A 16936-nucleotide genomic window follows, 5' to 3' on the forward strand; every position below is an offset into this window, starting at 1 on the left:
CTTGTTGAATAACTTTACTAATTCTAGTAACACTGATTACCGGTCATTCAACCTTTTACTTTCACAAGATAGTTTAAACACTACAAATCAGCTAAGTTCACATGTATAAATATTCAGGATCCAAGGGGTTAACGGGCAGCTGGGAGACGGTTCAGGCAACTTAAAAAATGGCTTTATTCAACAAAAACAGAAAAAATAATGACAGACTTTGTCTTCATGGGCAGCTCAACACAACACAAGGTGCTCTGCTAATCAGTATAACAGTCTTTTAAATCATGTTAGCATCCCAGCCAAACAATCATTGCAAAGTCCCAGTTACAGGCCAGATCACCCAGCAGGCTCAAGACAGTGCAGGAAGGCGGCTTCCATCCAGCATTCAGGTCTCCTCAGAACCAGCGCCAGCAATAGGCAGGTCAGGCAGCTGCCTAGGGCGCCAGGGTGGGGGGGGGGGTTGTTAAAATCTAGATACCTAGTCATTTGCTGGGGTTGCCTGCCTTTAAATCCGGACTCACTACAGTCACTCCATCTCTATTCCTAAATAAGATCTTTCCTTACTGCACAGCTCCTGATAAACTGCTGGCTTCCGTTCCCAGTATTATAGAATAGACAGCACCCCCAGCTTCGCTCTAGATGTCCACTTCTCCCTTCCCGCCACTGGGTGCTGCCTGTATATGCATGCGAATCGGATCATGATTTTAGAGCATCCTCAGTCCGAGGCTGGCTGCTCTTCAAGTCCTACACCCAGGGCTGCTGATAAGGCAGCACAGCCAGCCCTCCTGTACTGGGCACGGACCTTATCATTTAAAAAGGGGGGCCCGGGCACCTGCTGAGCAGGAGGTCTGGCTGCACAGCTTACATCTAAATCAACCACATATTTGGAAACCGGTGTAATGTCAGAAGGACTACAATGTATATACAAAGGTATACTACAACAGACTACAATGTATACCTTCCACTATGTTAATAAGAGAAACTCAGTTTATGGAACCTGTATACTTACAAAAGTCATAGATATATAAAGGACTACTCATACTTAGCATGTTATAGAGTTGGGTTGGGGGTGGGCACAGACACAGTATGGCTCCAAAAGGCCTTAAAGGGTCAGTCCACCAAAAAGCCTAAACGTTGCCCCATCCCTCAGATTCCTTTCACTTCCTGTCCTGTAGACACAATAGTGAGAGGAAATCTCTCCAAGGTGAGCAGAATCCCCTCCTTGGCAGTTGTAGGCAGAACAGGTGTCTCCATTGGAATGTTTCTCCATGGTTCTTGTTCTGGTGTCAATTAAAAAGATTAGCATAAACCGAATGAGTGAATCTACCCTGCAGGTTCACAGACCAATAAAAACCTTGAACAAGGCCTTCATATTGAGAGAACACAGAATGTCCAATGTGTTTTGGTGGCCCCAAGGATCTCCACCTTCTTCAGGGCAAGAAAACATACATGAAAAGAATTTTGGTGGCCCAAAAGAAACTGCGCAAAATTGGTGATATTCGATAATAAATTAATCAATCAAATTGTCATAAATTAATTAAATATATATAAGAGGAATTGCTTCCATAGTGCAAGCTGCAATAAAAACGTATAAAACGCATAAATGTGAAAAGAGTGGAATAAATTGCACTCAACACTTAAAACACAACCAAAAAGTGCTTGTGTGCATAAATATGTGAATAAATGGTTATAAATATATAAATATATACAAAATCCTAAATGTGAAAAGGTCCTTGGTAAATAAATAAACAGTCTTTAAAGTGCCCAGTGCAATACAGATCTCTCAGCAATGACTGAATATCACTCCAACTTCAAGTGAGGGACCTCCACCTTAAGAAACTTTTCTCCACCCAGTGCTCGGGGTAAATTCTTCTTACCAAAGCTGATGGACCCCTTAATTACAGGGGGTCTAAAGCAGCGTGAATGGTCCACAAATGCCTCCAAGCTATCCTTCAGGTCCCTTGATATAAGACTCAGCTCGCATAAGGAACTCCAAGTATTTCAGGATATTTGTGGGGAGAAAGATAAGGAAACTCCGATAGTGTAGTATGTTCTGGTAATTAGGGTTTATTAATGAAATTGCACTTACTCAAAACATTAGATTCAAATGCCTTCATGCAGTAAATGCAGCATGGGTTCGGTGTACGGGACGCTCCTATGCTTCTGCGTATCACCAACCCGGAACTCCACGGTCTCACGTTCCCGACGCACGTTTCGTCAGACGCGCTGACGTCATCAGGGGATCATGTGACCGTACGTTTCCATTCACAATAAATAGAGGTATCTAGCTGACAACATCCAATCGCTGGCCGGCGGTTTCAGAACCGCCCATTCCTTTCGGGATGCTAGGTTTACTCCCATACCCGGAAGTGCTCCGCGGCCATTTCTTATTTGGGCAAATCGCCAGTGGTTTACTATAACAAGCCCGAATAGACAATCGGCAGTATTATGCTAATACAAAAAAGGAGAAGAGAGGGTCCGATTGCCATACTAAAGATTGAAGGAATAATTAAATGCCAATCAATGTATAACAAATCAAGGCGATGGGATGCTGTTTACAATAAATGAATGTTGTATATAGATATAATACCCTCAATGCGATATTTAAAACCATACTACATAAACTATATTTTAATAAATCTTAAATAAAATTTATTGGTTTAAACATATCCCTAAAAAATATTAATGTGTAGTAAAAATTCATTAAAAATTGTTAAAAAATATATTTTATTCATATTAATATTAATAATGGTATGGAAAGACAGATAAAGTGCACTATATATTCCTATAATTTATGAAATTGCTCAAAGGTATGTTTTTAAAAGTATTTTATAAAGTATTTTTAAAATTACATTTTAAAAATTGGAAATATAACAATTTAGGTCGATGTCAATATTCATACCTGACGGCTGTAAAGTCTGCATTTTGTAGATCCATTGGGTCTCGTTCATTGAGATCTTTTTAGTCATGTTTCCCCCTCTCCAATGACGATCTACTCTGTCAATACCACAAAAGGTCATCTGAGATGGATCCTTATTGTGATATAGACGGAAATGGTTGGAAAGGCTATGCTTGGGAAAGCCTCTCCTAACATTTCCTACATGCTCGTTGATCCGGATAGAAAGCTCTCGTGTGGTCCTGCCTATATATTGTAGTCCACATGGACAACTTATCAAGTAAGTCACATGTGTAGATCTGCATGAAATGAGCTTTTTGATTGCAAATTGTTGTCCTGTGACTTTCGACTGGAAACTGGTGATTTTCCTAGGGTTTTTTCTTGTCATAAGGCAGGCATTGCACTTACCACAAGGAAAAAAACCCTTTACATCCAAAAAGGTAGGTTTGTTTTTTGGGGGGTCAGGTATATTTGGTGCCAGCATATGTCTCAGATTTGGGGCCTTCCTGTAAATAAAATGCGGTCTTTCAGGGAGGACTTTATTCAGAGTTTTGTCTTTCAATAAAATCGACCAGTGCTTGCGCACAATTGCTTCAACCTGTTTATAATTCCTGCTAAAATCTGTTAAAAACGCTAGTTCCCCTTTTGTCTCTGCTTCCTTCTTTTTAGTTTTCAGTAACTCACTCCTAGGCATCCGATGTACCTGGTCTCTAATTTTAGTAACCTCTTCTTGTTTGTAGCCCTTTTCTACAAATCTTTGTGTCAAAAAATTAGATTGGGCTAAAAAGTCTTCATCATTTTTACAGTTTCGCTTAATGCGCATGTATTGTCCTTTTGGGATGGCACCCAGCCATTTGGGATGGTGACAACTGCGGGTAGGGATATAACTATTTCTATCTGTTTCTTTGAAGAAACTCTTTGTAGCGATAGAACAACCCTGTTTCACCAATGTTAGGTCTAAGAAGTTTACAGATACTTTGTCCCATGTGGCTGTGAATACAAGGCCGTACTGATTCCTATTCATGTCATCAAGGAATATTTTTAGAGATTCCTCTGACCCATTCCATACTAACAGTAAATCGTCAATGAATCTTTTGTATAGAATGAGTGACGGGTTCAGATTGGCAAAGATTTCTTTCTCTTCCCATTGCCCAAGAAGGATATTTGCCACACTAGGGGCATATTTGGCGCCCATTGCCACGCCTCTAATTTGGTTGTAATAGCCTCCATCATGCCAAAAATAATTATTTTCCATGGCTAGGCTCAGGGCATCACAAATAAACTTTTTTTGTTGAGGTTTTATGTTGGTTTTAGTGTTTAGGGCAGCTATGGTAGTGTTAAGTACATCATCCTGCTTCAAACTGGTGTACAGGGATTCGATGTCAACTGTCACCAAGAAAGTGTTTGGCTGTACTTCCACTTGCTCCAATAGGTTGATCAAGTGTTTACTGTCTTTCAGATGAGAAGGATAAAGTGGTACAATCGGTTGCAAAAAATGGTCCACATATTCCCCTATCCGGGAAAAAATCGATTCAATGCCACTAATAATAGGCCTCCCAGGGGGCTTAGTCTTGTTTTTGTGGACCTTTGGCAACTGGTAAATTGTGGGTAAGCGTGGTGCTTTGGGCACAAGATACTGTGCCTCTTTTTTGGTTAGTATACCTTTTTCTTTAGCCTTTTTCACAATTTTCTCAAGTTTTGATTTTAGACTCTGGGTGGGGTTGGTTCTCAACTTATGATAGGTGACTTGGTCACCCACTAGTCTGTCCAGTTCTAGTTTGTAATCACTTTTGTTGAGAACTACTATTCCCCCCCCTTTGTCTGCTCCTCGTATGACTATGTCTTTACGGTCCTCTAGTTCCTTGAGGCCCTTTTCTAATTCTTTTTTGGTGTAGTAGTGTTTTAATTTAATTTTCCGCACATCATCTTCTACCGTACTTTTAAAAACTTCCAAACAATGGTTGGAAGCTTTGGGAGGATTAAAAACAGAACGATTTTTCAATCCACTGTCCTGATAATCAGCATTATTAGAGGTAGGGTTAAACGGTTTTTCTAAAAAATGTTTTTTAATTTTAAGCTTCCTGACGTATTTTTCAATATCTATAAAAGTGTTGAACTTGTCAACACTTTTGTCAGGGGCAAATTTAAGACCAAGTTCCAGTATTTTTAATTCGTCAGAAGTGAACTGGGCATTGCTGAGATTAAAGATCCCAGCCCCTAGGACTCTCTTTTCCTTTTGTTTCTTTCGTCCACCTCTGCACCCTCTCCTCTGTTTTCCGTTCTTTCGTTTGGTGGAGGATTTCTTTGGGGTGTCATTTCCTGTTGATAATGGGGATAAGTATCCCCTCACCACTGCTGCCAATGGTTCTCTTTCTGCCAGTAATTCCCTTGGTTCCATTGTTGTTGTTGGGGTCTCCAATTCTGTGAACCCCTCCCTCGTTGCCAAGGCTGGCCTCTCCCACCTCCTCTGTGTCCCCGCCATGTTCCATTCGGGTGGTTGGAGCCTCTTCCCCTCCCTCTTTGACCCGGGGCGCCACCTCGCCCCCTCCCCCGAAAACCCTTCTGTTGATTTTCTGGGGTATAGGCCAGAGGGGAGTAGCTGTTATACGTGGGTACATTGTACTGGGAGGTGTTAAAATATTGTGGTCTATTGTTTCTATTTCCAGTATACTCATTCCTACCATTATCATCAAAGTTTGGAGTCCCCCCAGTGGGAGTGAAATTAGGATCTATGAATCTCTCAATTCCCATCTCTCTCACTGCCGGGGACTGTGTAGGGATATTATTAATGTTTGTGGCATTTGGTCCTAACGGAATATCCTGCCATTTGTACACTTTAGACTCTTTGTAGTCCAATAAATCTCTTTGGTACTTATTAATCTTTTTGTTTCGGGTGTCCTTATCTATTTTCTCTAAAAATTTCTGGGTTAATATAATTTTTTCTTTAAAATCAGCATTGTCTTTATAAGGTTCTAAAGTGGTTTTTAACTCACTAATTTTTTCCTCCAGCTTAGTCATTTTCGCCTTCCTTCGCGATATAATAAGACTAAGTAGTCTGGATTCGCTGTGGTTAAAAAAATTAAACCATTCTTTATCTAGGTCGGGATCTGCCAGACCATCATTGGGACCTAGATCCCAACGTAACCTTCTTGGCGTTATTTTCATTTTTATGTACTGTTCTAAGGTGGCCAAGTCCCACCATACACGGATTTTCTTTTCAAGTACATTTTTGAGAGTTTTAACACTCTGCTCCATGTCTTTTGAAACAGTACTTTGTGCTGAAAAAATATCTGCTGTGGTCCTATCTTTCATGAAATCAAATATATCCATTGCTGCAGGATCAACACAAATGTGCAAAATAAATGAAAAGAATTTTGGTGGCCCAAAAGAAACTGCGCAAAATTGGTGATATTCGATAATAAATTAATCAATCAAATTGTCATAAATTAATTAAATATATATAAGAGGAATTGCTTCCATAGTGCAAGCTGCAATAAAAACGTATAAAACGCATAAATGTGAAAAGAGTGGAATAAATTGCGCTCAACACTTAAAACACAACCAAAAAGTGCTTGTGTGCATAAATATGTGAATAAATGGTTATAAATATATAAATATATACAAAATCCTAAATGTGAAAAGGTCCTTGGTAAATAAACAGTCTTTAAAGTGCCCAGTGCAATACAGATCTCTCAGCAATGACTGAATATCACTCCAACTTCAAGTGAGGGACCTCCACCTTAAGAAACTTTTCTCCACCCAGTGCTCGGGGTAAATACTTCTTACCAAAGCTGATGGACCCCTTAATTACAGGGGGTCTAAAGCAGCGTGAATGGTCCACAAATGCCTCCAAGCTATCCTTCAGGTCCCTTGATATAAGACTCAGCTCGCATAAGGAACTCCAAGTATTTCAGGATATTTGTGGGGAGAAAGATAAGGAAACTCCGATAGTGTAGTATGTTCTGGTAATTAGGGTTTATTAATGAAATTGCACTTACTCAAAACATTAGATTCAAATGCCTTCATGCAGTAAATGCAGCATGGGTTCGGTGTACGGGACGCTCCTATGCTTCTGCGTATCACCAACCCGGAACTCCACGGTCTCACGTTCCCGACGCACGTTTCGTCAGACGCGCTGACGTCATCAGGGGATCATGTGACCGTACGTTTCCATTCACAATAAATAGAGGTATCTAGCTGACAACATCCAATCGCTGGCCGGCGGTTTCAGAACCGCCCATTCCTTTCGGGATGCTAGGTTTACTCCCATACCCGGAAGTGCTCCGCGGCCATTTCTTATTTGGGCAAATCGCCAGTGGTTTACTATAACAAGCCCGAATAGACAATCGGCAGTATTATGCTAATACAAAAAAGGAGAAGAGAGGGTCCGATTGCCATACTAAAGATTGAAGGAATAATTAAATGCCAATCAATGTATAACAAATCAAGGCGATGGGATGCTGTTTACAATAAATGAATGTTGTATATAGATATAATACCCTCAATGCGATATTTAAAACCATACTACATAAACTATATTTTAATAAATCTTAAATAAAATTTATTGGTTTAAACATATCCCTAAAAAATATTAATGTGTAGTAAAAATTCATTAAAAATTGTTAAAAAATATATTTTATTAATATTAATATTAATAATGGTATGGAAAGACAGATAAAGTGCACTATATATTCCTATAATTTATGAAATTGCTCAAAGGTATGTTTTTAAAAGTATTTTATAAAGTATTTTTAAAATTACATTTTAAAAATTGGAAATATAACAATTTAGGTCGATGTCAATATTCATACCTGACGGCTGTAAAGTCTGCATTTTGTAGATCCATTGGGTCTCGTTCATTGAGATCTTTTTAGTCATGTTTCCCCCTCTCCAATGACGATCTACTCTGTCAATACCACAAAAGGTCATCTGAGATGGATCCTTATTGTGATATAGACGGAAATGGTTGGAAAGGCTATGCTTGGGAAAGCCTCTCCTAACATTTCCTACATGCTCGTTGATCCGGATAGAAAGCTCTCGTGTGGTCCTGCCTATATATTGTAGTCCACATGGACAACTTATCAAGTAAGTCACATGTGTAGATTTGCATGAAATGAGCTTTTTGATTGCAAATTGTTGTCCTGTGACTTTCGACTGGAAACTGGTGATTTTCCTAGGGTTTTTTCTTGTCATAAGGCAGGCATTGCACTTACCACAAGGAAAAAAACCCTTTACATCCAAAAAGGTAGGTTTGTTTTTTGGGGGGTCAGGTATATTTGGTGCCAGCATATGTCTCAGATTTGGGGCCTTCCTGTAAATAAAATGCGGTCTTTCAGGGAGGACTTTATTCAGAGTTTTGTCTTTCAATAAAATCGACCAGTGCTTGCGCACAATTGCTTCAACCTGTTTATAATTCCTGCTAAAATCTGTTAAAAACGCTAGTTCCCCTTTTGTCTCTGCTTCCTTCTTTTTAGTTTTCAGTAACTCACTCCTAGGCATCCGATGTACCTGGTCTCTAATTTTAGTAACCTCTTCTTGTTTGTAGCCCTTTTCTACAAATCTTTGTGTCAAAAAATTAGATTGGGCTAAAAAGTCTTCATCATTTTTACAGTTTCGCTTAATGCGCATGTATTGTCCTTTTGGGATGGCACCCAGCCATTTGGGATGGTGACAACTGCGGGTAGGGATATAACTATTTCTATCTGTTTCTTTGAAGAAACTCTTTGTAGCGATAGAACAACCCTGTTTCACCAATGTTAGGTCTAAGAAGTTTACAGATACTTTGTCCCATGTGGCTGTGAATACAAGGCCGTACTGATTCCTATTCATGTCATCAAGGAATATTTTTAGAGATTCCTCTGACCCATTCCATACTAACAGTAAATCGTCAATGAATCTTTTGTATAGAATGAGTGACGGGTTCAGATTGGCAAAGATTTCTTTCTCTTCCCATTGCCCAAGAAGGATATTTGCCACACTAGGGGCATATTTGGCGCCCATTGCCACGCCTCTAATTTGGTTGTAATAGCCTCCATCATGCCAAAAATAATTATTTTCCATGGCTAGGCTCAGGGCATCACAAATAAACTTTTTTTGTTGAGGTTTTATGTTGGTTTTAGTGTTTAGGGCAGCTATGGTAGTGTTAAGTACATCATCCTGCTTCAAACTGGTGTACAGGGATTCGATGTCAACTGTCACCAAGAAAGTGTTTGGCTGTACTTCCACTTGCTCCAATAGGTTGATCAAGTGTTTACTGTCTTTCAGATGAGAAGGATAAAGTGGTACAATCGGTTGCAAAAAATGGTCCACATATTCCCCTATCCGGGAAAAAATCGATTCAATGCCACTAATAATAGGCCTCCCAGGGGGCTTAGTCTTGTTTTTGTGGACCTTTGGCAACTGGTAAATTGTGGGTAAGCGTGGTGCTTTGGGCACAAGATACTGTGCCTCTTTTTTGGTTAGTATACCTTTTTCTTTAGCCTTTTTCACAATTTTCTCAAGTTTTGATTTTAGACTCTGGGTGGGGTTGGTTCTCAACTTATGATAGGTGACTTGGTCACCCACTAGTCTGTCCAGTTCTAGTTTGTAATCACTTTTGTTGAGAACTACTATTCCCCCCCCTTTGTCTGCTCCTCGTATGACTATGTCTTTACGGTCCTCTAGTTCCTTGAGGCCCTTTTCTAATTCTTTTTTGGTGTAGTAGTGTTTTAATTTAATTTTCCGCACATCATCTTCTACCGTACTTTTAAAAACTTCCAAACAATGGTTGGAAGCTTTGGGAGGATTAAAAACAGAACGATTTTTCAATCCACTGTCCTGATAATCAGCATTATTAGAGGTAGGGTTAAACGGTTTTTCTAAAAAATGTTTTTTAATTTTAAGCTTCCTGACGTATTTTTCAATATCTATAAAAGTGTTGAACTTGTCAACACTTTTGTCAGGGGCAAATTTAAGACCAAGTTCCAGTATTTTTAATTCGTCAGAAGTGAACTGGGCATTGCTGAGATTAAAGATCCCAGCCCCTAGGACTCTCTTTTCCTTTTGTTTCTTTCGTCCACCTCTGCACCCTCTCCTCTGTTTTCCGTTCTTTCGTTTGGTGGAGGATTTCTTTGGGGTGTCATTTCCTGTTGATAATGGGGATAAGTATCCCCTCACCACTGCTGCCAATGGTTCTCTTTCTGCCAGTAATTCCCTTGGTTCCATTGTTGTTGTTGGGGTCTCCAATTCTGTGAACCCCTCCCTCGTTGCCAAGGCTGGCCTCTCCCACCTCCTCTGTGTCCCCGCCATGTTCCATTCGGGTGGTTGGAGCCTCTTCCCCTCCCTCTTTGACCCGGGGCGCCACCTCGCCCCCTCCCCCGAAAACCCTTCTGTTGATTTTCTGGGGTATAGGCCAGAGGGGAGTAGCTGTTATACGTGGGTACATTGTACTGGGAGGTGTTAAAATATTGTGGTCTATTGTTTCTATTTCCAGTATACTCATTCCTACCATTATCATCAAAGTTTGGAGTCCCCCCAGTGGGAGTGAAATTAGGATCTATGAATCTCTCAATTCCCATCTCTCTCACTGCCGGGGACTGTGTAGGGATATTATTAATGTTTGTGGCATTTGGTCCTAACGGAATATCCTGCCATTTGTACACTTTAGACTCTTTGTAGTCCAATAAATCTCTTTGGTACTTATTAATCTTTTTGTTTCGGGTGTCCTTATCTATTTTCTCTAAAAATTTCTGGGTTAATATAATTTTTTCTTTAAAATCAGCATTGTCTTTATAAGGTTCTAAAGTGGTTTTTAACTCACTAATTTTTTCCTCCAGCTTAGTCATTTTCGCCTTCCTTCGCGATATAATAAGACTAAGTAGTCTGGATTCGCTGTGGTTAAAAAAATTAAACCATTCTTTATCTAGGTCGGGATCTGCCAGACCATCATTGGGACCTAGATCCCAACGTAACCTTCTTGGCGTTATTTTCATTTTTATGTACTGTTCTAAGGTGGCCAAGTCCCACCATACACGGATTTTCTTTTCAAGTACATTTTTGAGAGTTTTAACACTCTGCTCCATGTCTTTTGAAACAGTACTTTGTGCTGAAAAAATATCTGCTGTGGTCCTATCTTTCATGAAATCAAATATATCCATTGCTGCAGGATCAACACAAATGTGCAAAATAAATGAAAAGAATTTTGGTGGCCCAAAAGAAACTGCGCAAAATTGGTGATATTCGATAATAAATTAATCAATCAAATTGTCATAAATTAATTAAATATATATAAGAGGAATTGCTTCCATAGTGCAAGCTGCAATAAAAACGTATAAAACGCATAAATGTGAAAAGAGTGGAATAAATTGCGCTCAACACTTAAAACACAACCAAAAAGTGCTTGTGTGCATAAATATGTGAATAAATGGTTATAAATATATAAATATATACAAAATCCTAAATGTGAAAAGGTCCTTGGTAAATAAACAGTCTTTAAAGTGCCCAGTGCAATACAGATCTCTCAGCAATGACTGAATATCACTCCAACTTCAAGTGAGGGACCTCCACCTTAAGAAACTTTTCTCCACCCAGTGCTCGGGGTAAATACTTCTTACCAAAGCTGATGGACCCCTTAATTACAGGGGGTCTAAAGCAGCGTGAATGGTCCACAAATGCCTCCAAGCTATCCTTCAGGTCCCTTGATATAAGACTCAGCTCGCATAAGGAACTCCAAGTATTTCAGGATATTTGTGGGGAGAAAGATAAGGAAACTCCGATAGTGTAGTATGTTCTGGTAATTAGGGTTTATTAATGAAATTGCACTTACTCAAAACATTAGATTCAAATGCCTTCATGCAGTAAATGCAGCATGGGTTCGGTGTACGGGACGCTCCTATGCTTCTGCGTATCACCAACCCGGAACTCCACGGTCTCACGTTCCCGACGCACGTTTCGTCAGACGCGCTGACGTCATCAGGGGATCATGTGACCGTACGTTTCCATTCACAATAAATAGAGGTATCTAGCTGACAACATCCAATCGCTGGCCGGCGGTTTCAGAACCGCCCATTCCTTTCGGGATGCTAGGTTTACTCCCATACCCGGAAGTGCTCCGCGGCCATTTCTTATTTGGGCAAATCGCCAGTGGTTTACTATAACAAGCCCGAATAGACAATCGGCAGTATTATGCTAATACAAAAAAGGAGAAGAGAGGGTCCGATTGCCATACTAAAGATTGAAGGAATAATTAAATGCCAATCAATGTATAACAAATCAAGGCGATGGGATGCTGTTTACAATAAATGAATGTTGTATATAGATATAATACCCTCAATGCGATATTTAAAACCATACTACATAAACTATATTTTAATAAATCTTAAATAAAATTTATTGGTTTAAACATATCCCTAAAAAATATTAATGTGTAGTAAAAATTCATTAAAAATTGTTAAAAAATATATTTTATTAATATTAATATTAATAATGGTATGGAAAGACAGATAAAGTGCACTATATATTCCTATAATTTATGAAATTGCTCAAAGGTATGTTTTTAAAAGTATTTTATAAAGTATTTTTAAAATTACATTTTAAAAATTGGAAATATAACAATTTAGGTCGATGTCAATATTCATACCTGACGGCTGTAAAGTCTGCATTTTGTAGATCCATTGGGTCTCGTTCATTGAGATCTTTTTAGTCATGTTTCCCCCTCTCCAATGACGATCTACTCTGTCAATACCACAAAAGGTCATCTGAGATGGATCCTTATTGTGATATAGACGGAAATGGTTGGAAAGGCTATGCTTGGGAAAGCCTCTCCTAACATTTCCTACATGCTCGTTGATCCGGATAGAAAGCTCTCGTGTGGTCCTGCCTATATATTGTAGTCCACATGGACAACTTATCAAGTAAGTCACATGTGTAGATTTGCATGAAATGAGCTTTTTGATTGCAAATTGTTGTCCTGTGACTTTCGACTGGAAACTGGTGATTTTCCTAGGGTTTTTTCTTGTCATAAGGCAGGCATTGCACTTACCACAAGGAAAAAAACCCTTTACATCCAAAAAGGTAGGTTTGTTTTTTGGGGGGTCAGGTATATTTGGTGCCAGCATATGTCTCAGATTTGGGGCCTTCCTGTAAATAAAATGCGGTCTTTCAGGGAGGACTTTATTCAGAGTTTTGTCTTTCAATAAAATCGACCAGTGCTTGCGCACAATTGCTTCAACCTGTTTATAATTCCTGCTAAAATCTGTTAAAAACGCTAGTTCCCCTTTTGTCTCTGCTTCCTTCTTTTTAGTTTTCAGTAACTCACTCCTAGGCATCCGATGTACCTGGTCTCTAATTTTAGTAACCTCTTCTTGTTTGTAGCCCTTTTCTACAAATCTTTGTGTCAAAAAATTAGATTGGGCTAAAAAGTCTTCATCATTTTTACAGTTTCGCTTAATGCGCATGTATTGTCCTTTTGGGATGGCACCCAGCCATTTGGGATGGTGACAACTGCGGGTAGGGATATAACTATTTCTATCTGTTTCTTTGAAGAAACTCTTTGTAGCGATAGAACAACCCTGTTTCACCAATGTTAGGTCTAAGAAGTTTACAGATACTTTGTCCCATGTGGCTGTGAATACAAGGCCGTACTGATTCCTATTCATGTCATCAAGGAATATTTTTAGAGATTCCTCTGACCCATTCCATACTAACAGTAAATCGTCAATGAATCTTTTGTATAGAATGAGTGACGGGTTCAGATTGGCAAAGATTTCTTTCTCTTCCCATTGCCCAAGAAGGATATTTGCCACACTAGGGGCATATTTGGCGCCCATTGCCACGCCTCTAATTTGGTTGTAATAGCCTCCATCATGCCAAAAATAATTATTTTCCATGGCTAGGCTCAGGGCATCACAAATAAACTTTTTTTGTTGAGGTTTTATGTTGGTTTTAGTGTTTAGGGCAGCTATGGTAGTGTTAAGTACATCATCCTGCTTCAAACTGGTGTACAGGGATTCGATATCAACTGTCACCAAGAAAGTGTTTGGCTGTACTTCCACTTGCTCCAATAGGTTGATCAAGTGTTTACTGTCTTTCAGATGAGAAGGATAAAGTGGTACAATCGGTTGCAAAAAATGGTCCACATATTCCCCTATCCGGGAAAAAATCGATTCAATGCCACTAATAATAGGCCTCCCAGGGGGCTTAGTCTTGTTTTTGTGGACCTTTGGCAACTGGTAAATTGTGGGTAAGCGTGGTGCTTTGGGCACAAGATACTGTGCCTCTTTTTTGGTTAGTATACCTTTTTCTTTAGCCTTTTTCACAATTTTCTCAAGTTTTGATTTTAGACTCTGGGTGGGGCCTATACCCCAGAAAATCAACAGAGGGGTTTTCGGGGGAGGGGGCGAGGTGGCGCCCCGGGTCAAAGAGGGAGGGGAAGAGGCTCCAACCACCCGAATGGAACATGGCGGGGACACAGAGGAGGTGGGAGAGGCCAGCCTTGGCAACGAGGGAGGGGTTCACAGAATTGGAGACCCCAACAACAACAATGGAACCAAGGGAATTACTGGCAGAAAGAGAACCATTGGCAGCAGTGGGGAGGGGATACTTATCCCCATTATCAACAGGAAATGACACCCCAAAGAAATCCTCCACCAAACGAAAGAACGGAAAACAGAGGAGAGGGTGCAGAGGTGGACGAAAGAAACAAAAGGAAAAGAGAGTCCTAGGGGCTGGGATCTTTAATCTCAGCAATGCCCAGTTCACTTCTGACGAATTAAAAATTCTGGAACTTGGTCTTAAATTTGCCCCTGACAAAAGTGTTGACAAGTTCAACACTTTTATAGATATTGAAAAATACGTCAGGAAGCTTAAAATTAAAAAACATTTTTTAGAAAAACCGTTTAACCCTACCTCTAATAATGCTGATTATCAGGACAGTGGATTGAAAAATCGTTCTGTTTTTAATCCTCCCAAAGCTTCCAACCATTGTTTGGAAGTTTTTAAAAGTATGGTAGAAGATGATGTGCGGAAAATTAAATTAAAACACTACTACACCAAAAAAGAATTAGAAAAGGGCCTCAAGGAACTAGAGGACCGTAAAGACATAGTCATACGAGGAGCAGACAAAGGGGGGGGAATAGTAGTTCTCAACAAAAGTGATTACAAACTAGAACTGGACAGACTAGTGGGTGACCAAGTCACCTATCATAAGTTGAGAACCAACCCCACCCAGAGTCTAAAATCAAAACTTGAGAAAATTGTGAAAAAGGCTAAAGAAAAAGGTATACTAACCAAAAAAGAGGCACAGTATCTTGTGCCCAAAGCACCACGCTTACCCACAATTTACCAGTTGCCAAAGGTCCACAAAAACAAGACTAAGCCCCCTGGGAGGCCTATTATTAGTGGCATTGAATCGATTTTTTCCCGGATAGGGGAATATGTGGACCATTTTTTGCAACCGATTGTACCACTTTATCCTTCTCATCTGAAAGACAGTAAACACTTGATCAACCTATTGGAGCAAGTGGAAGTACAGCCAAACACTTTCTTGGTGACAGTTGATATCGAATCCCTGTACACCAGTTTGAAGCAGGATGATGTACTTAACACTACCATAGCTGCCCTAAACACTAAAACCAACATAAAACCTCAACAAAAAAAGTTTATTTGTGATGCCCTGAGCCTAGCCATGGAAAATAATTATTTTTGGCATGATGGAGGCTATTACAACCAAATTAGAGGCGTGGCAATGGGCGCCAAATATGCCCCTAGTGTGGCAAATATCCTTCTTGGGCAATGGGAAGAGAAAGAAATCTTTGCCAATCTGAACCCGTCACTCATTCTATACAAAAGATTCATTGACGATTTACTGTTAGTATGGAATGGGTCAGAGGAATCTCTAAAAATATTCCTTGATGACATGAATAGGAATCAGTACGGCCTTGTATTCACAGCCACATGGGACAAAGTATCTGTAAACTTCTTAGACCTAACATTGGTGAAACAGGGTTGTTCTATCGCTACAAAGAGTTTCTTCAAAGAAACAGATAGAAATAGTTATATCCCTACCCGCAGTTGTCACCATCCCAAATGGCTGGGTGCCATCCCAAAAGGACAATACATGCGCATTAAGCGAAACTGTAAAAATGATGAAGACTTTTTAGCCCAATCTAATTTTTTGACACAAAGATTTGTAGAAAAGGGCTACAAACAAGAAGAGGTTACTAAAATTAGAGACCAGGTACATCGGATGCCTAGGAGTGAGTTACTGAAAACTAAAAAGAAGGAAGCAGAGACAAAAGGGGAACTAGCGTTTTTAACAGATTTTAGCAGGAATTATAAACAGGTTGAAGCAATTGTGCGCAAGCACTGGTCGATTTTATTGAAAGACAAAACTCTGAATAAAGTCCTCCCTGAAAGACCGCATTTTATTTACAGGAAGGCCCCAAATCTGAGACATATGCTGGCACCAAATATACCTGACCCCCCAAAAAACAAACCTACCTTTTTGGATGTAAAGGGTTTTTTTCCTTGTGGTAAGTGCAATGCCTGCCTTATGACAAGAAAAAACCCTAGGAAAATCACCAGTTTCCAGTCGAAAGTCACAGGACAACAATTTGCAATCAAAAAGCTCATTTCATGCAGATCTACACATGTGACTTACTTGATAAGTTGTCCATGTGGACTACAATATATAGGCAGGACCACACGAGAGCTTTCTATCCGGATCAACGAGCATGTAGGAAATGTTAGGAGAGGCTTTCCCAAGCATAGCCTTTCCAACCATTTCCGTCTATATCACAATAAGGATCCATCTCAGATGACCTTTTGTGGTATTGACAGAGTAGATCGTCATTGGAGAGGGGGAAACATGACTAAAAAGATCTCAATGAACGAGACCCAATGGATCTACAAAATGCAGACTTTACAGCCGTCAGGTATGAATATTGACATCGACCTAAATTGTTATATTTCCAATTTTTAAAATGTAATTTTAAAAATACTTTATAAAATACTTTTAAAAACATACCTTTGAGCAATTTCATAAATTATAGGAATATATAGTGCACTTTATCT

Source organism: Pelophylax lessonae (assembly GCF_965119305.1).
Source record: "Pelophylax lessonae genome assembly, chromosome: 11".
NCBI lineage: Eukaryota > Metazoa > Chordata > Amphibia > Anura > Ranidae > Pelophylax > Pelophylax lessonae.